Below are 26,023 nucleotides of genomic sequence, written 5' to 3'. Positions count from 1 at the left end.
GCGTGTGCTCCTAAGCCAAAAGGGCACCCTCCAGAAGAAATACCATCAAACAGGGGGGTAGAGCAAGGCTGCCCATTGGATCCTGCTGTCTTCATCGCTTTTTTGGGGGACTGCAAAGAATCCAAAAAGCAAATATGATCATTTCCACCAAAAATAGGCAAGTGCAGAGTATTGCGAATGCTATACGCTGACGACAGGATCCTCTTGGACCAAACCCAGATTGGACTACAGCGCCAGCTAAACAAACTGTCGCACTACATAAAGGATAACAACTTAGAAATAAACAAATCCAAGACTAAAATGTTGATATTTGAGAAATGCCCAAAAAAAATGGAAAAACTGACCGGGACCATCGACAATACAAAAATGTAAACGGTCACCCATTTTAAATACTTGGGAGTCATGATCGACAGCTTGAGGACAGAAACAAAAATGCAGCAGGCCCTTTTGGAGAAAACCTGCAACTTAACTGCTCAAATCAGAGCAATAGACAAAATAATAATAATAATAATTAGGCGTTTATATAGCGCTACGAACCCTCAGGTATCTGAGCGCGGCTTATTATTACCCACGGTGTGTGGTGCTCATTTATCGACCTCGGAAGGATGAAAGGCTGAGTTTGGCCCCGCCGGGATTCTAACCTGCATTTACAGGCTCTGCACGGATGTCAAAGCGAGCATTCTACTCGCTGTGCCACTTGATCAGCTAACAAAACATTTGGAAGGTTCTCCCTGATGCCGGCAATCCAGTTTTACAAAACAAAGGTGGTCCCCACTATTACGTACGGGATGGATGCAACCCTGAACCTGCCCACGACAATATGGCCAAAGCTAGAAGGGCACTTCTGGAGGTCAGTCCTAAATTTACCAAAATGTATCTCTGTTGCAGCAATTGGGCAAGAACCTGGACTACACTCCCTGGCAGCGACAGTAGAACTTAGGAGCATGCAGCTCTTCAGGGAAACCTTGATGATTGACAGCCCTCCTCCTTACCATGTGATCGCAGAAGAAATCAAAAACGGTTGCTGCCAAATGCTAAACGTATGGGTGTCAGAAAAGAAGAAGCAAATAGAACAAATTGCATGCAGTGAGGAGCATCTAATCTCCAATCCACAGAGAGTTAAAAAAAAAGGGAAGAATGGGACTGGATCCGGACTAACAAATCCGATGTAGCAAAAAAACAGTTATAACATCTCCAAAGGCCACCAAAAAAAAATGAAGGAACCCCAAGCTTGTTGCATTAAGTTCCCAGACAAAGCACTTAGAAGCCTGTTCATGCGAGCATGCCTCAACCTATTACACACGCACGAAATGTTGGCAATAAGATCATTGTCAAACACTAACAAATGCAGATTGTGCAATGACCACGAGCAAATGGGATCCATAAGACACTTGCTAATGTCGTGCCCGGAAACCAGTCAGGCGCGATCAGTTTATCTGGCCCTGTTGCTGGGGGACCCAAAACTGTGCAAAGAAGGGCCCTGGTGGGCCCGTCTGATGTCGGGAGAAAAGACTAGGATTTTGAAACATGCCATGGGGAAGATTGAAGCTCGCCAGAAATAGTAACCTGGAAAGAACCTTCTCATAATCTTCCAACTTTGTGAATTCTCAAACTTCTTCTTAAAAGTCTTTTTCCGTTTCTTTCCTTCGGACCTGGTAAAAATCAAAGTGATTAAATACAAGTAAATAAAAAAGAAATTTAAAAAAGAAAGTCCTTGGGTTATAGTAGCAAAACTTTATCATGAAGCATACAGTGTTCCTTTTGGGAGAAAATGCGCATTTGACGCACCTTGAATCGCAAGGCTTTGGCATTAGCTTCTTGCTAGACCACCATAAACGGTGACAGGTTGCTCCTTGTTGCTGTTACCGCCAAATGCCATATCGGTCCCGGGCGATCGTCCCACATCAGTGTAATCGAAATCCATCCGTTTAGGCATATCTAGAAAGAAAAATCTATCTGTTGGAATTTGTAAACTATGGAATTCACAGAACGGCAAAATATAGCTGTGTAAAAAACATAATAATAGTATATTTTAGTAGCCATTCTTTATTTAAATTTATCCATTTAGCCTTTAATTCTGCAGCGGGTGAAACCTAATAACGAACACAAACCACAAACAATGGAAACACACAGAAAATATCGGGTAAAGTTGGAGTCTCCGATGTGCTTGAGAGGTTAGCGCTGTAGAGTATGTTTAACTCGCAATGGGATGTAGAAGCTTACGAAAAATTCATACAACACATAGACAGCATTATAACGGAATATTAGCAACAAACTTGGGGTTGGTAGAACTTGGGGCAACCGAGACGTGGACTGCATGCTTACTGTGCTCAGAGTGGCACAGCTCCACCTCACTGATGAGGCACAACAAGTCTGAAACATGTATGGGGTGCTGTAGATACTCTAGTTCAGAAGGGAATTGCCATAGCATTTCGGTGCTGGACTCCCCATGTGGACGGGACAATGCCTGATATGCAAACGGATATTTCCCATCTGTAAAAAGTACAGTGAGCTAAAAGCAATTGCTGCAGACTATCAAAGTGGGAAAAAAACCACAGAACCGGTTATCATGCCATGCTCTTTCTAGAGAGAGGCACCTGCTACCTTTTTTAAAAATGGAACGGAACTGGCAACATAAAATTTCGACAAGCGAACCAAGTCCCCTTGGAAAATGTTCTGCACCCGGCCCACCCAATAATACAATGTTGATAGCACACACTGATATGCCATTGGACGTAGTGGTTTAGATATAACTAGCTTGCATACAGGTTGTGTTTGCGTGTCCTCACAATATGCCCCAACCAACAACCCATAACAATGTAAGCAAGCAATACCGGTCAGAAAATGAAACATTTACTCGTTCGTCCATAAACTCTTGTCTTCATTCAAACTTACATTATATTTGGTATTACCATTCTCTTGGCGTAACGCAGAGTGTCCGCTCAGAACAACGGTTTTCATAGAATGAAATAATTGTTCCAATGTCAAGTTTTAAAATAGTGAACCTTATCATTTTTGCGAGTATTCAACACCTTCAATCTATTGCGAATCCTCCCTTTCTTCCAAGGTCGAACAACAATTGAACCTTGTTTTGAGTGTGAAAAAACATACTGTACAAGACGCATCGGTGTGAACTCCCCACAAGCAACATCAAATGAAGTGACCTTCACTCCATGGGAGCGATTAGCCCGGCCGACCAATGTGGCATTTGAACTATGTTCGAAAAATAAACTAATTGTTTACTGGCATCCACCAATGCTGCGCTATCGTGAATAATTTTTTACCCATCAATCGTGCAAGTGATTTAGATATTTTTGGATACCAGTTACCATTAGGGTAAGTAAAACAGATAATTAGGAAACCCTTTTGAAATAGGCTGAGTGACATCTTTCTACTAGGCCCAAAAATCCATCTCTCTGTACAAATCCAGCTCTCCCATCACCCGGCCCCTAGCTCAGCCAGCCCACACCATCTACTCCCCATTGCCATGTATGCGTGTGCCCTGTTCTCGCAGAGGAATGCGCTCTGAGGATAACTTGAGACAATGACAAGTCATAAATCCAAGTGCCCATTCATCTCCCGTGCACTCACAGCCTCCACCCTGCCAGGCCTGAGCCCACCAGCTCAGACACCAATGTCCTTTCATGCTTTTATCCATCTGGCCCTCCCGTGCCACAAGAGCGGGGCGAAAGCAGGAGGAGGCAAAACATATAGTTACACTGTATGGCATCCTACAACAGGCAGTTGACAAAGAGGATTCATTTGAAAAGACAATTTGGACGCTATGGCCACCTATGTCGAGCTTTACAGAATTCAAGCAAGCACAGACATGTATGTTATTGTTCGAGATATAAATTATAAATTAATGAATCATAAACCGGATTAAATCTACATTATATGATGCTTCTTAATACTTTTAATAGCTTTGAAATTTGAGTTAAATAGCATTCCATTGTCCATATATAATGTACAAAACATTGGGGAACATATCCCAAAAGTTATAGTGAGCACATTAAGAACGCCGCTGAAAATCATTTATACCGCAAAGTCAACGAGTTCTGCTTTAGGTGGACAAGGCTTGTTTGCAATATTTTGTGCCAATGTATGTGTCCTAGGAACAAAACCAGGATCGAATCCATGAGTATGCATGGCCAACACAGTCAAAGTGAGATCTTTCACAAAATCGAATTCCATTTCCTTGCCCACTCATTTTTTGCTTCGTTTTGCAAAGGCACAGGTGTAATGAAGCATCCCAAAGTTTCCTGCAGTTCTCGATTGTTCTCTCCCTACGTTCTCATTATGCGCCAATACGGCTAGCAATGCCCTAGCTTGCATCCCGTCTGTGCGAAATGCAACCTTTTGGGTCCGTACTTTAAGCACATATAATGGAACACCTCCAAATCTCCAGTGTGACAGAATTCTGTAAGTCCCTTTAAGGCTCTTGAAAGAGTTTTATCAAACACAATCTTCTCAAGAACTTTGTTTGGAGGTGAAGATGGAACCAACCACTTCTTCTTGCGTTCCTGCTCCTCCGATAAAGGTCCATGTGCACATTCATGAAAATTTTGATTTTCTGTCCATGAGTGAACGTTGCAAAAGTGGGGTATCAATGAGCGCCATTTTTCGAGTAGAATTTCCACAGACCCATCACAAGTTTCGGAGCTCCACCAAAGATGGTTGCTGAAAGACTGAGACCACAAATATTTTCGTAACCCTTTTTTTTCCAGCAGCAGTCATTTTTTTATTGACTGAATTGGCAATGTGCCATACATCAAATTGATGACGAATGTTTGGAAACTGCTCTCGTATGGCCTTGGCTATTGAAGCATGTCTGTCAGTGGCTATGAGGTCTATTTGCATTCCCCTCGATTGAAGATGTTCGAGGGATTTCATGAAACCATGTTTCTCCATGGCCACAGAGGATTTACATTGGGACACATGCACGATCTCCAAACTCGCAATGTTTTTAGTTTCCATGTTTTGAAAGTGGGATGTGCAACCGGCTATCACACTGTCTGTCGCCAGCTAGCCTGAACCGTTTGCCAAAAAATTTGCAGAAAATGTGCTTTCAATTGACATTTGTTCACTTTTCCAGGCTTGACTAATAGCGGGGAATAAGAATTCTCTTTGATATTTGTAGTACTGTGTTTTAGCAAGGAACTGAACTCCCACAAATTGACAGAAACTCGACAACTTACTAAAAGTAGAGCCACTGAAAAGTAAAGTCCCTGAACATAGTAGATTTCCAGCTGGCACTTTGCCCAGCATCGGTTGAGCGGACCATGAAAATGTTTCATGGAGTTGGGAACAGCTGGCTTGTATTTTCAGGTTAGTGCCTTGTAATACACGAGACACATGCACCAATGGTTGCCCACATATTTTCCCCCTCAATGTATGGAGACATTTCAGCATCAGTATAATCTCTACCAGGCAGCTGTCGAATACAATGTATTTCTTCTCCTTTATTAGCCAATCGTCCTGCATGATTGTGGTTTGTGAGTCAACTGATGTGGACAAATCGCCCGAATTATACAAACTGTAGTCGAGATCTTTGGCAAGTTCCTCGGTCAGTTGCGTTGTAGCCTCAGTCTCTGTTAGTTCAGCTTCTGTTATTTGCACACAAATTGGAGAAACCATCAATGCCGAATGTTTATTGGGTGGACCTTTTTTTTGAGGGTCTAGATTGTGTCAAGTGGTCAGCAAGGAATTCCAAAGCATCTTCAGTATATTCAGTTTCATCTGGTCGAGTTCTCACATTGTAGCAATGGTCCAAGAACACGTTGCTGGCTTTGCCGATCACATTCAATTCAGTTGCAGGCAATTGGACATAAACATCTCGAGTCTGCTTATTGACAGGACCACGCTGCACCTCAAATAGTTGCTCCAGAGTGAAATATGTTTGGCATGCAGCATTTTTGGTTTCATTTGTTGTCTATGTCTTTATACTTCTTTTCCTTCTGGGCCTCTAGGAGATGGGTTGCAAAACATGTTCAATGTATAGCACACATACAGTAGATAGCAATTTAAATACAAAAACATGTTATGAAGAAAACACTATCCCAAAACACTTCTAGGAAATGAAAATATTTGTTAGTTAACCTTGTTTTCTTGATTTTATGTGTAACGGTGGTCTTCTCTGTAATGACCGCACCAGCAAGTTGATCCACCACCTCTGATCCATGTGCCCCCACTTCTAATTCCACATCTTGTGCACATTCCTTGAATAGAATATTAATTAAAAAAAAGAAAAGTCAGTCGTATTGGAAATGTTAACATTCCATCGCACACAAAGCTTACAGACATACCCTCGCAAACAGTGTACGTCATTTAGTCAAAATATACATTTAAAATTTCCCCGCGATTGATGGCAAGTGTACTTGATCAGAGATCACTGTGCAAAACATACTGATTGTAATGCTGCCCTCAAAGATTTTGCAATGTATTCTGCATTAGGGAGGAAGTTTAACGTTAGAACTGAAATCAGAAAAGTTTGAAATACTGCACGTGTATATGAATATCACTGTCTAATAGTATCCTATGTAGGATTTACTTTCTTTCATTCAAGGGAACTGTAAGTATGCATACCTCATACTCTGGACGAGCTGCAAAGGTCGATGTAATTGTAGTCGAAGTACTAGCATCCCCCTGTAACAGAGTACCTGTTTTAGTACGGATGAAAACAGCGAAACGGAACTGAGACAATGGTACATATAAAGAGAAACCCATAAATGACACCTAGTGTAAACAACCGACCTGATACATAAACGCTTTCATATTATTTGACATTCCAAGCATAATACATTCTTGTGATTGAAAAGTGAAATAAAATGACCTCATAGGCGCTTGAAGTTGTTGACTCCTGAAAATAAATGGATGCAGAAACTTGCTCCTTCATTGGCAGTGCATCGTCATCAAGTGGTAAAAGGGAAAATTAGATTTGCATTAGATATTGGGGAAAATCCAACTGTCGAGAATATAAACTTCTGCAAGGCTCTAGGGCTCACCGTTGGTATACTGGATGTGTCGGTGGTTTCGTCACTTGCGATAGAGTCTGTGCTTCCGTCAGTATTCTTTCCTAAAAAAACTGACATGTCAAACACATGATTATGAAAACATTATGCTTCTTGTGAAGGGCACTATGGCATTGTTTTCCATGGTCATAATTACTTCATTTGAGGCTCCACAAACCATGGACAGATGTATAGTGAAATGTGGTATAGTTCAAATGTAAGACAATCTGGTACATATGCAAACTTTAGTAAGACACATTTACTCCGAAAGCACCAATGCGTTCATGGAGTTACCTGTTCAGTATCACACCGCCTACAGCTAATTCATCATCCGGGACTACCCTGAGGCAGCGGGTGCATGAACAGAGTTGGAATTGCATTTGGAAGCAATTTCCGAAACATTCTGGCTCAATGCTTTTTTGTGTATTTTGATTGGTCGTACATATTGTCTGTAAAGTGCAGGCTGCAGACGCAGAATTGATTGGCCAGAATCAAGTCTGGAGACACTGGGTCTTGGTAGGTCATGTAAACAATGGCCCCTGTGCAGAAGATACTTTTGAAGTGTAAATGGTGTTTGGCACCTTGGCCGTTTATAATGGAGGGGGATAGATTGTTGCAGAGGAGGTGAGCGTAAAAGGGCACCAACCATTCTTTCACGTCCCTCATAGACAAGTCAGCATGTACTTGATTCACTGAAAAAATGGAAACAACTATTCATAAAAGTATTTTATTTTGTTGCTGATGTGATGGTACAAATATACTACACATTGTACACTTCAGGATGCAGCACAGTGTGGAAAAAACCCCTGTACCGTCCGCTGTCACTGGGAAATTTGGCACGAATGGCTCCAACGACAGAGGCGGGTATTACTCGGCGAACGCGGTGTCCAAGCCTCCCATGAAGCCACCATTAAAGGAACGATAGGCCACCAGCCTGTACCACCTGTGGAAGAGAAATATACATACTGTATTTAAATGAACATGATAAGTGTACAAACCTTACTTGAAAATGCATCTTGTATCCTATGGCATAGTTGCCCGTACAAATGGGTCAATCAACTTGGGCTTTAAAGTGTACACACATTACAAAAGTGAACCCCCATGCAATTCATAATGTTTGGGGTACAGAGAAATATTATTTCTTAGTTGAAATTGAAAGGCACATTAGATGATCACTATGATTTCCCCATAGCGCGAGAGATGTATTGAATTGCCAGACTACATTCATTTGGCAGTGATAGATCAAAGTTACGACAATATAGGAGACAAACAAGAAATGTTAGTGGCCTTGGTGGTCAAAGTGACATCGCATGTAGAGTCCACTTACTTACCTGGATTGTGAGGGCAAATTGTTGCGTGAAGATTGCGCATAAGCACCATCATAATCCTCAACACTGACCTTGTGAGGCAGGCTGCCCTGAAGTCATGCAGCTCGGTAACGCATAGCAAAGGTGTGTCTTCTTCCAATATGTAGGCCAGGCATCCAGAGTTTTCTCTGCAGCAGCAGTACTCCTCCTCGGTTGGCATGACCTTGCATCGATAGCAGGTACACCAGATGGAAAGGTCTTCCATGCAACTAGGCTCTTGCTCATGATCCAGTGATTCGTCTTCCCAACTGTCGTCTGATTGCCCCATCATTTCCGCATCTTTGTCTGTCAACTAATTCTGCCTTGGAATACTCCGGCTCGTACTGGTAGAGGTGTATTGTTGCCATTATACGACAAAATTAGAATCAATAGTAATGCTAGCAAAAGTATCTGTTTGCATGACCTCCAAGCAACGAAGATAGCTGAACAGAGCAGAAACGAGTCACAAGCTATACAAAAAAGCAGTGAAACGATTGAAAAAGCAACTCTGATGTTGTCTGATAAGAAGCGGTCTGTTTATACTTATTGAGGAAAGAGGCATACTGCCATTTCCATGGAGACACATCATTAGCTGGCGCACAGAGAACGTTGACACGAGACGTGCATTCGCGTTGTGAAATGGCCCGTACGCATCTAGTGTTGTCAGCTTCAGGGGCGGATGATATGATTTAGTGTCATGAGGGCAGTTGAACTTAGGGCGATGTGGCAACGGATAAGATTAGCACAAGATGGCTGCGCTCCGCTCATTGATTTTGCACATGTAAAAGTGAGGAAAACTACGGTCTGATGCATAGGAAATGTCTTTAAGATCGATCACAGTTTGCTTAAAACCACATGCCTGAAAGCTTGGGACAAGAACATTTTTGAGTGCACTATTCCTTTAAAGCACCTCCGTATATTGGAGGATGATGACCTGCCCTGCACAAATCCTTCTTGATCCTCATGCACCATATATGGCATCAGTGGGTTCAATCGGGTGTCGAGAATCTTTGCGAATATTTTTCGCGTCAGTATTTTTAAGGGACAATGGCCGGTATCACCCACACTCTTCAGGTGGCTTCCCTTGTCTTAATAGTAGGATAATAATCGCTTCTCGTGTTGTGTCTGGAAGTACACCATACTCCAGCGCCTCGTTCATAGTGCCAAGAGGCGTGGTGCCAGCTCTGCCACAAATTCCTTATAGAATTCGGCCATAAGCCCATCTGAGCCTGGTGCCTTACTACTCGCTTTTTATAGCTTCTTTTATTTCACCAAGTGTTATCAGTGTTTCCAAGGCATTGCGGGCTTCACCGGATAGCAGTGTTGTGGGAATGTCTGCTAAACAGTCATCAATATCCTGATCTTTAACAGTGCTCTGGGGAGAGTTTAAATTGCCATCTAAATTATAGAATACCTCATGAATGTCCACAGGTCTAGTTACCACCACACTGTCTGGCCTAGTGATACAGGGGACGTTTGTACTGCCCCTCTCGCACTGCACCATGTATGCCAAATGTTTACCCGGCCTGTCTTGTTCTCCATATCTACGTGCAGCTACTGGCCTATCAAAACAGCACACTTCGCTATCTGCCGTCACCCAGTACTCATCTAGTTGTGCTTTAATATTCATAGCAACCTGTGGTGATGGGTTATGCACGTACTCTGTTTGTAGTTTGTCCAGTTTTTTCTCTCTCTTTCAGAGTTCCCGCGATATGTCCTTAATTACCCCAAATTCAGTAGACATAGAGATTCCTCGCCATAGACCTTGAATGCTTGCCACAGCACCAACTGTTGGTTCACTGAACCTTCATTGTTTTCAAAGTCATGTCATGCTAGTTTTAAAGACCGGATCCAGCAGTGCTGTTGCCTTGAATCTCCATGGCACTTTCTGCGGAGATCCTTCTGGGATATCCAACAAAAGAGACACTGGGAGTAATCTGACATTGTCCTAGGCAGTATCTTGGCCTCTGACACCCAGCCCATCACCGCCTGGGAAACCAACCAAAGGTTTGTTCTAGAGTGCATGTCATGGACCGATGAATAAAAGGTGAAGGCTTTGTTGGTTTCGTGTAATATACGCCAGGCGTCCCAAAATCCCAGATCTGTGAAGTGTGTATGTATCATCCGTGCTGCATTTGTCAGTGATCTAGGAGTGGTTGACGTCCTATCTAGGTACACATCCAAAATCGTGTTAAAATCTCTGCCACATATTACCTGGGCGGTAGGGTGCTTGCCGCACTTATGAAAAACTTCTGTATAATACTCTGGGTCATCTATATTAGGGCCAAATACATTGATCATAAGTGTTTCCACGTGGCCTAATTTCCAGTGCACCACTACATATCTACCACAGGGGTCACTTTCTGTGGCATAATGAGTAAGCAGGAGTGATATATGAATTAGTATCATGGTTCCCCTGCCTCTTGTGGAGTAGGAGGTGTAAAAACGATGTTTCCCCCACCCAGGGGCAAACTTGCAGGCCTGGTGGTCCAGTAAATGTGTTTCCTGTAGGAATAATATCTGGGCGCCTTGTCTGTTGACATAGGCCATAACTCTCCTCATCTTCACAGGTGCACCTAGGCCTCTCACATTCCAGCTTAATAAATGTATTCCTTTCGCACCTGTATCAACCATTGTCTCTTATACGTTCTTGTTTCACCTTCATAGCTTCTCGCAGTCTTTTAGCATGGTAATAATATGTTGCAATTAGTCTGTGCATTTTTCCAACTTTTTCAGCCCAACTACCCTTGTCACACTCCTCTCCACCCTCATAGTACCCCAAACTTCAAATATGCATTGCCCAATGAACAACCCCCCCCTCCGAACCCTTCCCCATCTAAACTATCCACTCACATTGAGGGGGGTGCGCTGCCTTTGATGGCCCGGGTCTGCTACACACGGTTTAATCTAGGCCTATCCGAGTTCTTCTCAAATTGTTAACTGAAAGTTGCCAACACTCATTGTGACTACTTTGTGCGCAGGATGGTCACGTCTGTGCTGGACACCCCCATCAACTTGTAGCACTATTCTCGCAACCTCATACATTCTATGGATCAATTCTTAGTCCCTGCTATAATTAGAGCAGTTAGCACCTAGTCACTAGCAATGTGGGACAGAGAGGGTTTCTCAGCTATATGATAACTGCCCATTAGCCGTCCTTTAGCTCATTCCCCCTTGTCCAGTACAACCCATAGTCTAATCCTACTCATCATAATGGTTCTTACTGTTCATGTGTCTAGGGGCCATCTCTACGGTCTAGGTGGTACATTCTCAATCTGTATTCCTATCTACCACATCAAATGCCATATAGTTACAGGTATAGTCAACTTGAGCAGCTAATTCAATGTGCTCCGGTGCTATTATTACCTTGCATTCAATTCTCTTCTTCTACTGATGGCTGCTTATCAGGAAGCGGGATGTTGGCTTCAACAAAGGTAGCGGCTTCTTCATGGAAAGTAAAAAAATATGTGTTATTCTTATATTGCATGCGCAGTCTGGCCGGACCCAACATTGCGTACGGTATTCCACGTTCCCTCAATAGCTTCTTTACTCCGATAAATGTGCGCCATTCTTGCTGAACAGCCAGGGTGTAGTTCGTGAAAATTTGGTGACGCTGGACCCAATTTTCAGCTCTCGTTTTCCTGTGCTGCTCTCAGAACCATGTCACGGTCCCTATAGCCCATGAGTCACGCTATAATCGGGCGAGGCAAGGCACCTGGCTTGGGCCTGGCCGTCAGTGATCTGTGTGCTCGTTTGAAGACGAACATCGAGGACCAGCCGGGCTTCTCCAATGGGTCCTTAAGTAGTTCCTGAACAGCAAGCTCCATAGGCAACTTCAAGGCGTCTTCGGCTACCCCTATGATGTGGATGTTGTTCTGGCGAGATCTCGCCTCAAAGTATTCACATTTCAAGGTAACCGTGCCCAGATCTTTGGCCATGTTTGACACGGTATTTTGTAGCGCTTCTTTTGCATCTTCCGCTGTCCCAATTCTTGTTTCGGCCTCAGTGATTCTATGTGTGGCCTTTTCCAGCTGGGCTCTTATCGTTGTAACATAAATGTTGATGCCGTCCGGTTTGTCATTGATGGCAATGAATCCCTGCTACATCGAGGTAAATACTCCTTGTAGATCCATGGGGGGAGTGGAAACACTCAGTGTTGTTGCCTCTGAGTCAGTAGTAACTTTGTTGCTCATGTTGCTTGATTTGGGGGCAGGTTTGGTAAATCTGTCGATGGCCCGCAAATGTTAGTGTTATGCGTAGTTATGACGAACCAGTGTCCCAGAACAGCTCCGAGCCTGGTACTTTAATTCGGGGGGTCAGTGAAGACCCTAATCTGATTGGTGACTTAGCCGGGTGTGGCTATGGCGGTGGTATCCGTATCCTCCTGTTCCTTGACCCAATCAGGGTCTACACATTTGGCTCCACCCTGCCTGCCGGGCCGCCGGTACCAGTGTCTTGAATGTGTTTATGCCTTCCCCTCTTCATTGCCAGATCACAGACCGCAGCTGCCCCGTGTGCTCAGTCTTGCTTTGTCTGCCGAATGTATCCGGTATGTGTAATAGGGCGCTGAACCGATAGCACCCCAACTATGTCAGTTCACGGCATTTACCCCATATCTTGGTGCTTAGCCTGGTATATCCACCTGGTAAATACGCCCAGAACCGGCATGTGTTGTTCGCCCCTCTTCACTCAAAAGCTCCCCCGTCTGTTCCATGGTGGGGGGGCTTTCCGTTGTGTATCGTAGATCAGCCCTTTGACCTGTTTTCTGGCCGCCAGGTTATTTTGGTTCCTGTTCCAAAGACTCCACTGATGGCTTGCCTTAAAGTTTTAACTAAAAGGAGTTGTGAGGGCGTTGCCTTATCAGCACTGGGCTAATGTCCCGTGTCTATGCTTGAATAACCTCCACCTCAGCAGTAAATGTTGAATCTTCTGTATTGATGTGGGTGGTCAGTCCCGCTATGGATTCTTTATGGAATGGAAGGCAGGGTTGTTCACCCGTCCCTCGTGGTCCTCCAGAGTGAAGTTTCAGGCGTGCGCATGTTGCGGCCTCTGGAGCTCCGCCCGGATTTCAAAAAGGGCACTTTTGCGGTCAGCCTTTCCTCTGGTTTGTCCCCCATCATGTGTAGGAGCTTTATCTCATCGCTAGTTAGCATGTCATTGCTTGCGGTGGCACCAGATCCAAGTTCGATTACGGATCCTTTCTGGTGACACTGTATTCAGCGCAGTGGGATAATGTCCACCGTTCTGGAGCAAAAGTTAGGATTTCCGGTCCTGCAATGCCCCGGGCCGGCAATGTCGCCGTGCAGATCGGAGCGCCACCGTCCCATTGTCCCACCTACTTTGTTTCCAACTTGTCTTGTAGGTGCATACGTCAGGGATTTTGCGGGGAGGTCGGGAGACGGGTTTACTTCTCGCTATGGAGTGCCGAATCTTTGCACCCTCACGAGCTGCCACCGCATGATGCCTGCTTTCAGTGGTGCGGTTGCCGGAAGGTTAGTGGATGTCTACTGTGCCTTTCTGCTGCTGGCTCTCCCTCGCAGTGTCTGTGGGCAGCGCTTTTCACAGCGCTAGCGGGCCAGCAGCACCGTTCCTCTCCTCCGCCAAAGCTCGCATCTGCTGATTGGGCCAATGCACCCGGGTCGAGTAGATCATCCAATCGGGGCACTCATACAGTTCACAGCCTGCCGGGCTATATGCGCAGTGTATCTCACGCGCATCTCCCGACAGAAGGATTCTCCGTGAGCGTGGAGGTGCCGGCCTCAGGCGCTGCTGCAGGCCGTGATCTTCAGGTGATCCTATCTCGGGATCTGTCGATTGCCACGGTTTTTGGGACGGGGTCCCCAGGCACTTCCCCGGGCTCACCATCAGAGCTCACACATGAGCTGCCATTCAGCTATGTGCGCAACAGCGCCCTCATGAAAATTACTTTCAAAATGAGTGGCGCAGTTGGAAATTAGTGATGACATGGCAGGTTTCAGAGAAGATGGGCCTGGCCCAGAACCGAGGAAATAAGACCACAGTGAAATTGATGTCTGTCAAAAAGGCTACAACGAATGTGAGAAAGGAACATGCTTCTGTTTGAAGCAGAATGAAGAAAACTCTAAAGGTTTCTACAGTTCACCATTTAATAGGCTTAAATGGTGCAAAAGCTTGAAAAGAGTGGTCTTCAAGTAACATGGGTGAGATCGTAATAGCTTGGGTCAGGCTGTAACGAAACTAAAAGACAGAGTGAAGATGTACTCGCTTTATTTCCCAGGCGAAGTCAACAGTTACAAGGCCAAGTTCAAAAGCCTTATTGTCTGACAAACTGAAGGAGTGTTGATGGATAGTAGGTTAATTGGAGGGGAGGCATGATTACGCCGAGCTGCCATGCACCTGGGATGGTAGCCTTCGTGCTGCTAGCGTGTGGAAGATTCTAGAGGGGTACAAGGGTGCCAAACCAATCATAGTGGGCTGTGTAATGAAGAGCCCTATAGTTTGAAGAACCAATTGATCGTCGTATATTTAGTGAAGACAATGATAACCAGTTATTGGGGGTGGGTTTTGATGCCCACCTGACCTAGGTACCCAATCATAACCAGTGGCTATATGGAATGTATACGTAGATATTCACTGAAAGCCAACCACAGGTACTCATACGTTTTTAAGTTTGCCACGTAGAATAACGTCAGCAGCGACAAATATTTGTTATAAAACAAGTGGTTCTTATGAAATGTTTCAAGATCAAGCCGTGCGGTGTCAGATGATGCCCGTTGTACTCCCTGTTTTAGCCAATTGATATTAAAACAGAAACACACTTTACCAAACTTCCTGAGTCATTTTGATTATTGATGTTTGAGTAACTTCTGCATCCCATCCGCCCCTAAGTATTGCTACCTCGTCTTAAAGGGCTCGTAGGAGTAAGAGTTTACTGAGTCTGCTGCTTTTCTTTCACTATTTGTATGGAATAACGGCGACGGCCCATTGAACCCACCTTACCGCACTCTCTCTCTCTTTTATATGTAGTGTCATGGGGGTGGAGGGTCATTATTATTTAGTACTCTTGCACATCAGGGTCACTCTGCTTATAGCCACACACACAAACCCCTTCCATTACATTCAAAGCTCGCTGTGATTGGCAATCCAAGGGCAGATCGCTGCCGAGCTGGCCTTTTTGTCACCTTGTCGGGGTCACCCAACTTCAAAGTACCGTTCTAGATGCAGCGCCGCGCTAGAACGTTACTTTGAAGTTGGGTGCAACCCAACTTCAAACAGCTTGTGCAGAGCCATTTTAAGAGGCAATGCACCGTTTATTTTGTGCGCCACGGTCAGTGCTTTGGGCCAGGCTTACTGCGCATGGTCGCTGGATCAGTTGCTCCTAGGCATGCATGCACAGTATCTCTGGTACATGCTGCACTGCCAACCTCCTATTGATGGGAACCAGTCAGTAAGAGGTTGGCAGTGCACTACCTCAGGATGCACCAGAACCACCCATGCATGTGTGGCGCCAGGCATGGACTTGGGAGGGCTGAGGCCCCCATCCACTTTGATGCAGCAGTCATCACACTGCTGTGAGACCCAGCCCGGGCTTAGACGGCAAAAAGCTGTCACATTTGTCTTCTCAGAGAGTGGTATATTTACTTACCTAATAAATACACTGCTCTCCAAAATGAGAAAATAGTCATTTGCGGCATCAGCAAACGTTCAGAGAACAAAAGTCTGCCATGGGGATGATATCAAGAGATCCCCCCATGTGGAAGCTAACGGCTTAACCGCTAGGCTCAACTTTAAGTTTACCCATGCCCACAATGATTAGCGTTCCGTTGTTTAACTAATTAGCCTGTGAGATGCAGAGGTGTGGACAGGGAAAGGCTTGAGAGGGTCCAGAGGGAAACAGGTAAGGAAAAAAGAAAAAAAAAGCATTTTTGTCTGTGTGCATGCGTGTATTGTATGCATGTATGTGATGGTGTGTGTAGGTGTGTGTCTGTATTTTTGTAGCTGAGGGAGTGTATAAGTGCATGCGTATGAATAAATGCAGTGTGAATGGTGTACATGGGTGTGAGTATGCATGTGAATAAGAATGCAGGGTGAAGGTTCTGGGTGCTCATGTGAACGACAGTAGCCGTCTGGGTGTGTGCGTGATTGCACGTGCCAGGACTGGGGTATAAAATTGTCTCGGGCACCAATGAAAAAGTGGCCCACAGTTGTTTGAACAGTAAGCAAGGGGGAGTTTTTTTATAAAATGTGATGCAAATTGTGCATTTTAAAGAATATTTTTCCAGCAACACTGGTCAAAATTACTATCCGCATAGTGAAGCAACTTATCAAACTGGCCCACATTGGCCCAAAAAGTGGCCCACTTTGAACAGAAGAACGGTCCCACACTAGCATTTTGTGTTTTTAGTTGGTCATTGCCCTATAGGCCAGTCCGAGACTGGCACGGGCATTGGAGCATGAACATTTAATGCCAGGAGCATGGCATGTTTTACTGCCATTTTTGGGACAAGCTAAGCCAACTTAAATGTTATGTGAAGGAGGGGCTGCAGTAGGGGAAGAGTACTGCAATGGGGATGGCTGAGTCCTACTGTGGCACTGCATTTTTCATGGATGCATTAAGGAAAAAGCCAGCTTTGTGAGTGTTCTTGTATGGCGAGGGGATGCTTCCTTTTTGCATCGTTTTTCTGATGTTAAGGTCAAAGTCAACATGATAAGTGTTCTTACATAGGCAGGTTGGGGGGAGCCTTTGTGCGGCCTGTTAAGCAATGTTTTCTTACTGTTGCACAACATTATCTACTTACATTAGGTGCAAATACAACATGATGAGTGTTCGTATATGGGGGATTTGTGTAATGATAATGATTTGTTATTTTTATAGTGCTTCCGCCAAAGCACTGTACAGAGAACATATTTATATAAAATGATCACCCAACCGAAGTTGGTACTCTTTTACTGACCTCAGAAGGATAGAAGGTTGGGTGGGCTTTGCTGGGATTTGAGCCTGTGACCTGCAGATCACATACAGATTGCAGCAGCAAAGGCTCAAACCTCTGAGCTATTGTACCAGCTAACAGCAAAGGCATATTTTCTTACTGTGGCATTGCTTTTTTTAACTGGTATTAAGTCAAAGTCAACAAGAACATGTTCTTATGTGGGATACGGCATATTTTGGCAGAGCCAGCATGAACATGTTTTGTTATAGTATCATTACTGGCATCGTGGTTGGTAGGCAGAATTACATGCAGTACCGTTTGGGAAAACTACACGCAATTAAGACTACAGGTGTAAGCACAATCCCACCTTTGGTATAAGTCTGTACTACACAGTTTTGTGGTAAGAGGGCTGAGCAGCCAGGCTTATATCAAGAGGGATGTGAGCAGTACAAGGTGTTAAAAAAAGGACTTGCAATCTCAGTGGTTCAAACAAACACTCAAGGTTACTTGGTAAAACAACATTAATTTGTTTACACAGTCATTTAGAAAACATTCCACTAGCAATAAGCAGCTCAATATCTCACTTTAATACACGCCAGTAGCAAACCAATAAGTTTCTGAACAAGTTAGGCTCTCCAGAGGTGACATCAAAATGACACTTCAGTAAATTTAAATGGGAGTAAAAGACACAAGTTATAAGAATTAAACACAAATACTTTCTTAGGCAGGGCAAATAGTTTCAGTTCACTACCAGAGGCAGTTCAATTTAATAGGCCTAATTCAAAGTCAATGGATCAGTGTCTTGGATAGGATAGCACAGTTCTGGTAGTAAACTGTTAAGTCTTTTCCAATGTTCTTAGAAGTAGTTTGCACGAAAGAGTTTTATGTCAGATTAGGAGCGAACAAGACTCCAAAGTTGGGAAAGTTTCATGAACTTTCACTGCGGCAGAGAGGATTTCTCAACCGCGTTTGCACAGTACATTGGTAAAGAAAAAAAGCTGCAGCTGAGGCAATTGTTCCTGGCAGTTCCTGCAGATCTCACTGTTCCTTGACCTCAGTCGTGAGGACAAGAGGGAGGACGTTGGGAGGTTCCTGCAATGCACGGGGGCAGATCCAGAAGCTTGGCAAAACATTGCTTTAAGGTGTGAGTACCTTAAAGTCCACAAACTAGTATCCTTCTCACTGGCTATCCGGTTTTCAATAGCACTCTGAAGAAAATTTTACCAGTATGGAGATGGTTTCCAGGTGGCTTGCGAGTGGGTTGTTCCCACCAGCTCAAGGGAAGAAGTCGTCCTTGAAGGGGCTTCTCTGTCGAGGGAGTTTCAGGCTATTCGGACCTGCAGCAGGGCTTCACCGGGCAAACCAACGGTCCAGGAGTTGCAGCAGTCGTCTTCCTTCAGCTCGTCTTCGGTTCCTTCGTTCCAGTGGTCGACTCTGCCTGCCAAGTCCCAGAGACCAGGGTGGCTGTCCTTTGCCGGACAGTCAGCCAGCCAATCATGCCAAAGTGCATTCAGGTCTCCTAGAAGACTATGCATAGGGAGTTTCGGGCACCTCCCTCACTTCCTGTCCACCCCAGACACTCAGGTGCCAGAGGCGGTCTTCAGGACTGAAGCTCACCAAAGGCAAATGAACAAAGGGACCAAACTTGGTTTGGCTCGCAGAGACAAACACTAGAAGGACCTTTCCAAAAAGAAATAGCAAAAAAATTCGATCGGAACCTGTTCTCACAGAGGGGACTCAGAGGCCATCTTAACAAACATGGCTCTGGTGGATTTTAGCTACCGGGGCGTTTAAAAAGGTTGCCATGGAGACCGCCAGGGGGCGCGGAGCATGCAGGACGTGTGAGACCAGCGCTCCTCCACCACCGCAGGGCCTATTACTCTGAGCCAATCCCCGGCTGGGAGTTTGGAGTAACCCCGACGGGAACGTGCGCCCCCGCGGCAGAGGCCCAACGAATCGAGCGCTCCTCCAAAAGTGGATACAGCCTGGCCCCGATCTGAGGCCCCGCTCGCCAAGCAACAGAGAGGACACCTTTTCGGATGCCGTGCAGCGGAGCCACTGGGGGCGTCACATCTCGCGGTGCCCCAGGCCTCGGCCGGATCCACTGCGGAACCCGGAGCAGCCGGTCGTCACCTCTGTGGCCGCGGCCCGCGCCCACAAAACCGAGAGGAGGACGCTGGAGCACGCCCCCCCACCATGCGCGGACGCCGAGCGGGCCCCGGAGCTCTGCCCCTGTGGCGTGTGGACATCGCACGGGGCCAGGGACGAGTGGGGCGTCCTGGTGGGAGCCCCCCCACCACCGAGAACCGCTCCGGTGCGGACCACCAGCAGCAAATCAGGACTCCGGGAGCCTCCCGACCCATCCCCCGCGCACGGAGGCCTACTCGAAAAGGAGCCCCCAGTGAAGGGGTCCGACCCCACAATGGACGTGTGGCGGCCCTCGACGGCCCGAAGAAGGTGAGGAGCGCAGCGGGAGAACTGATACTTGAGACTCGGCGGAATGTGTTTGGCCCCCACCCGGCGGCCTCTGGGCACGGACCAACGCAACTCACCCCATAAAAGCTGGCCCGGCCTTCCCCCCTGGAGTACAGGGGTCCCCCCAGAACATTTCAGCTGTGACGCATCTGGGGAAACAGGCCCCTATCACAATCTCAGTCCTCCTCATGAGGACCGGAGCCATCACCGGGGTACCCCCCACATGCGAGCTTGCCTCGCATGTGGGGGGAAATTTCAGCTGTGACGCATCTGGGGAAACAGGCCCTATCACAATCTCAGCCCTCCTCGTGAGGACCGGAGCCATCACCGGGGTCCCCCCCACATGCAAGCTTGCCTCCGTGGAAGCAGGGAGGGCCCAAGACGACCAGAGGAAACCTCAAGGCATTAAGGCAGGGTGAGAGGCGCCCCCGCCCCCACCCAAACTCCAAAGGGCACCCAGAGACTGGAGCTCTGGAACCGATCCAGCCCACGTGCGCAATCCGCTCCCTCCAACGCTTCCACCGGTCCAACACACCCCTCGGTGAACCACACAGAGTCGCCATGCCTTCAAGTGCTGACGCCCCCCCCCAGGAGTGCTAACGAAGGACGACCTCAAGGACATACTCCAGGAGATAAAAGCGATTCAAACGGACATACAAGCCTCTATAGTTGATCTCACGGAAGAGTGGAGACGCTCGAGGAAAAAATGGAGGGAATGGAAAACAACCACCTCCAAATGGACATGTTAGACATGAAATACGAAGCGAGGCTAACAGACTTAGAAATCAGAGAGGAGGACATGGCCCTGAAAATGGACGACCTAGAGAATAGAGAACGCAGAAACAACCTGCGCATTATGGGTGTGACTCAACAGAGAGGCGAGACTGCCGCAGACGTGGGGAGAAAGGTTCGGGGCCTCATCAACCAACTCTTCACAATCGAGGGGGGCAAGGAAGTCCAGCTGGAAAGAGCCCACCGAGGGGGAGGTGGAGCGAGGGGCGACCCAAGGTCCATAGTTGTGCGCTTCCTCCGCTACAGAGAAAAAATGGAGGTCCTTGTGAAAGCGAGAAGGCTGGAGAGTTTCTTGTTCAAAGGAGACACAGTGAGGATTTTCCAGGACCTTTCGGCTTTCACTCTTACCCACAGAAGAGAGTGCCGGCCACTCACCCAGTGGCTCACCAGCCAAGACATAAGATACAGGTGGTCCTTCCCATTCGCCTTGTCTTTCGAACGCTCAGGAGTGGACTATAGAGTGACCAGCGGCAAGGAGGCATCCCAAGTGCTGCAGGTACTCAAAGGGGATACCCCAGAAGAAGGAAACGAGATGGAGGTGCAAGAGCCTCGGAGCACCAGGAGGGAGCCAGAGGGCCCCTGGTCCACAAAGAAGAAGATAAAGGGCCGAAGGAAATTCAAGAAACTAAACACCCCCACAACGGAAGCCGAAGGGGACTAAGTGGTTAGAGGCTCGCTATTAGATAAACTGAGAGATTGAATCAAACATCCCCGGCCGGGGATGCTGAACTTAATAAGATGACTGTGGTGGATGGTGGCTTGCCCGTTGGCAGGCGTCATGATAAAGAGGGGGAAGGGGCAGGAGGGAAGGGAGGGAGCTGGGGATTTTGGGGAACCACACAGTCTCAAAACCACATTGGAAGGCGGCAGCAAGCACAGATCCGGGAAGACGGTACACACAAGACACGGACCCAATGGCAGACAATGAGAATAGGTGCTGGGCTGAGTCACTGCGAATTGGTTCACTCAATGTAAAGGGTCTGAACTCCCCAGCAAAGCGCTCCCTCTTGGGGAGGGAAATGAAGAATGCTAAAATAGATATCCTCTTCGTACAGGAAACTAGAACGGTCACGGGAGAGGAGAGGGCCATCCCGGGAGCACACGTGGGCCAGACCTTCTGGGCTCCGCTCCCAAGAAACGGAGTGGAGTCGGGATCATCCTGCAGAGAACCCAGAGACTCACAGAGGTAACCAGGTGGGGGAGGGAGGAAGGTAGAGCCATGATTATATCAGGTGACTTGCACAACTCCAGGGTCTCCCTAGCAGCTATCTATTGTCCTAATGTGGGTCAGGTTGAATTTCTCAAAGAGGCGATGGGAGAGATAATGGCCAGGACAGAGGGGCTCCTTATACTGGGTGGAGACTTTAACATGTGGGCAAATCGGGAATTAGATCATAGTGGAGGGGCCATCCCGCTAGGCAGCCGAGGGGGTAGACCCCAGGGGAAATTCCAGGGGCTATGGGCTCGTGGACACATGGAGGGAATTGTATCCGGAGGGAAGTGATACACCTTCTACTCAGCGGTCCATGGCACCAGAACGAGAATAGATTAACTTTTCATGGGGCACCAGAACATGAGCCGAGTGGAGTCCTGTATCATCCACCCGGTTAGCTGGTCGGACCACGTTATGGTCTGGGTAGATATTAGTGTATTGGGTCTGAAACCCAGAGAATCCCTGTGGAAATGCAATGACTTCCTGCTAAGGGATGTGGTTTTTAAGGAGGAGATGGTGAAGGCGATCAATGAATATTTTGAACTGAATAACACGGGCAAAGTCAACATAGAGACAGTTTGGGAGGCAGCAAAGGCGACCTGGAGGGGTGTTCTGATTAGAGAGGGGGCTTCCAAAAAAAGGACCAGGACTCTCCTGGCGCATAGGCTACGGGCGGAGATAATAGCATTGGAGGGATCTGAAGATAGATGGGTGTCAAGGATCTCATGCAGGGATGAGGGGACAAAAACGGATCCTGAGGGAATAGTGGAGGAATTTGCAGGGTTTTATGAGACTCTCTACGGGAGGGAAGGAGAAGTGGAGGCGGAGGCACCGGGAGCATACCTTGGAGGAGTAACAGTACCTGTGATGGACCCCCAGAAGCATCAGCCTTAGACGCCCCAATAACGAGCGAGGAAGTACTCAAGGCAATATCAGGTCTTAAGCTGGGCAGGGCCCCCGGGGAGGACGGATTCACCGCAGGCTTCTCTAAGGCCTTTGGAGGCCTACTAGCAGGGTTTTTGGCGGGCCTATTCACAAATATCATGAGGACTGGGAGTGCGCCTCCGTCTTTGGGCCAAAGCACTGATAACAGTGATCCCGAAGGAGGGCAAAGATCCAACTGACTGCCGGTCATATAGACCAATTTCCCTCCTGAATGTGGATGCTAAACTGTTCACCAGGATCATAGCCACGAGACTAGACAGCCATATGCCGGTACTCATCCACTCCGACCAGGTGGGCTTCATACAGGAGAGACAGGGGGCGGACATCCTCCGAAAAACCCTGCACCTGATGAGGGAAGCGGCCCCGAAGGGAGACAACCCTGTCCTGGTGGACATCGACGCCGAAAAGGCATTCGACAGGGTGGACTGGGAGTTTCTACACAGAGTCCTTGTCAAATTGGGCTTTGGCGAGGGAATCAGGCGAGCCATTAAGGCCTTATACACAGACCTCTCTGCTAGAGTCACGGTAAATGGTCGCCTTTAACGAACATTCAGCCTTCAAAGGGGGACGAGGCAGGGCTGCCCCCTCTCCCCAATCTTGTTCGCCATGACCATGGAAATACTTGCAGAGTACATCAGATGTGCCCCGATGGTCCGCGGTATTGACGTTGGATGTTGGACCTTCAAGCTTGGCCTCTATGCAGATGACAAACTACTCCACCTGAGGGAACCCACTAGCTCGGTCCTGGCTTATGTTCGGGTTATTGAACGGTTTGGCCAATTCTCCAGCTTCAGGATGAACATAGGGAAGTCAATGATCTTCCCCTTTGCCCCAGATGCAGACAGGGACCTCACGGAACTGTCCCCCCTGGGGTTTCAAATTCGTACCGAAGGGATTAAATACCTGGGGATCAACATCGTCCGGCCCCACGAAGATCTAAGCCAGGCAAATTAACCCCCGCTGTTTGACAACTTATTCAAAGATATGGAGACATGGGGTAAGGGGCAAATCTCATGGATGGGAAGGATAAACGCCGTAAAGATGAACCTCCTCCCCAGGGTCCTGTACGTTTTCCAGATGCTCCCTTTGGAAGCCCCAGAAGCACTCCTTAAAGAAGCCAAAAAACGCATAACGAAATTCATATGGCAAGGCCAGAGACCCAGAATAGGTTATGAAACACTCACCCTCCCCAAGGATAGAGGGGGGCCGGCCTCCCAGACTTACGAACTTACCACAGAGCAGCCCAGCTCAGAACCCTGGCCCCCCACCTCAGAGAGGACCCCAACAAACAATGGGTCTTTCTTGAAAACTCCCTCCTGAGCCCTGTCGCAGTGGGTGAGTGGTTATGGTTCCCGATGAAAAAGCTCCCAAGGAGAATCAGGGATCACCCAATACTAGTAACAATGTGGAATGCGCTGGAGGGTAAGGGACACGGTGAGAAGGTGACCACTTGGCCCTCCCCCATGAGTCACATCTGGTCCACACCAGTTTTAGAGGAAATCCCAGGCCATGAACACTATCAGCCCTGGTTTGACGTGGGCCTATGCAGAGTTGGTCAGTTGGTCAGGGAGGAGTCCTTTATAAGTATCCAGGAGCTTGAAGAATCCTTGGGAATAGGTAGGCTCTCCCCACTCCTCTACCTGAGACTGAAGGGAATCCTAATGAAACCAAAACTAAAGCCCAAATTACAAAGAAAACTCACCCCAGTTGAGAAAATCTTAGATACCCATGTAGAAATGAAAGGCCTCATCTCACTCCTTTACTCTGCCTTTTTAACCCCCCGGGAGGGAACCACCAAAAGCCTCAGGGGGAAATGGGAAAGAGACTTGGGTTGTAGGATCGGAGATGGTCTCTGGGAGATATTTTAGGACCTCGATCTCCTGCCAATACAAAACCCATGCTGTTAAACTCCTGCACAGATGGCAGTATGACCCGATCACACTTTCTAGGATGTTCCCAGATGTAATCCCCCTTTGCTGGCACGGGTGTGGGGAAAGAACAAACTATTGGCACATGTGGTGGACATGCGGGAAGGTCCAAACTTACTGGGCCGAAGTCCTCAGCTGGCTGAAAGAGGCGGGAGAAGGTGTGCTCCCACTGGACCCGATGTTGATATTGTTTGGCCTTCAGCATAAGGATGACCACTGGGAAAAATTACCGGACCTCTCATACTCCCTACTGTTGGCAGCCAGAGCGGCTCGCGCTAGAACGTAGAAGAGGCCCGCCCTCCCCACTAAGAAAGAATGGGTGATGATTGCCAAAGACATATTCCTTATGGAAAGACAGCGGCTTTACATGGTTCAAGCACCCAAATATAGACAGACTGGCTACAATTTCAAGAGGTGTTTGGCAATACATAGGCCACGTCCTGAGACCCTGAAGCGTCCTTGGCCCGGCCCAAAAACAAGCCCCGACATGGAACGAATGGCCCTGGAACTTGGAAAGCTGGTTGACCACGGCAGAGAAAATCCGGATTGACGCTGCTCTATGCCGCATCATTTCTATAAGCAGACTGCAGCACTCGAGATACTGTGCAGGGTGGGTAAGGAACAAACGCAGGGAATAATGGCCTATAGTTTGATTTGTTGAGGGCGAATGCCCAAATCTTGTAATTTGTGTACCTATGCTGTTGTTTTCAAAAATCAATAAAAATTGAATTAAAAAAAAAAAAAGGTTGTGGTTGGGAAAATCATGGTAATACCACTGCCACCAGCCATTCTGAGAGGAAAGGGTATCTTTTGAGTGCTACATGAGTTTTCTAGGCATAGAGAATACTAGGTATTCCCTCCAGCACTCTGTTGTAAGGCAGGGTGTGCTGAGTCTAGCAATTTAAAAAGACTAGTAAAGTCAATTTAACTTTACATTCACTGGGAGACAGTAGTCAGTCACAGAGAAGGTATTTAAACATTGGGAAGTCTGAAAGACATCCCTGTGTTACTGCACTGAGGGTGCTGTGTGACACATACGAAAGGATGATGCTTATGGAGTTGTCTAAAACTCCATATCCAAAGAACAAAAAGTAAAAAAACACATCAAAATACATGAGTGGGAAAAAAGGCTGACACTCTTTCCAGGTAAAAAAATCAAGTCCTCAAAATCCAGCAAAGTTGCTGGGGGTCTGTAAGGTAAGGGAAATTAGCACATTTATGAGAATTCTCCCTAACAGTGGTAAAAACAAACATGAGTATTTTCTGATGTAGGAATATTGGCATATATTGGAGCACCAGAATGGAAGTGTATGGGCACAATCAGTATGAAACTGTTTTTTTACACTTATGGGGTACTGGCATACAGTGGGCAAAGGCATTGTGAAAGTGTGTTTGAAAATACTCC

General features: G+C 46.9%; 1 long non-coding RNA gene across 1 annotated transcript in view; it reads right to left on the bottom strand.

Annotated features, from left to right (window-relative positions):
• LOC138572522 (uncharacterized) overlaps window positions 1–26,023 on the bottom strand; it is a 59,509-nt gene that overhangs the window by 16,670 nt on the left and 16,816 nt on the right. Inside the window, exon 2 of the long non-coding RNA XR_011303909.1 lies at window positions 1,789–1,938. This is a non-coding gene — a long non-coding RNA (uncharacterized lncRNA). The remainder of the gene's footprint in view (window positions 1–1,788; window positions 1,939–26,023) is intronic.

This window comes from Ambystoma mexicanum, chromosome 1p (assembly GCF_040938575.1).
Source record: "Ambystoma mexicanum isolate Mex_15411 chromosome 1p, UKY_AmexF1_1, whole genome shotgun sequence".
Classification (NCBI taxonomy): Eukaryota; Metazoa; Chordata; class Amphibia; order Caudata; family Ambystomatidae; genus Ambystoma; species Ambystoma mexicanum.
This window is presented reverse-complemented; position numbering and strand designations above follow the sequence as displayed.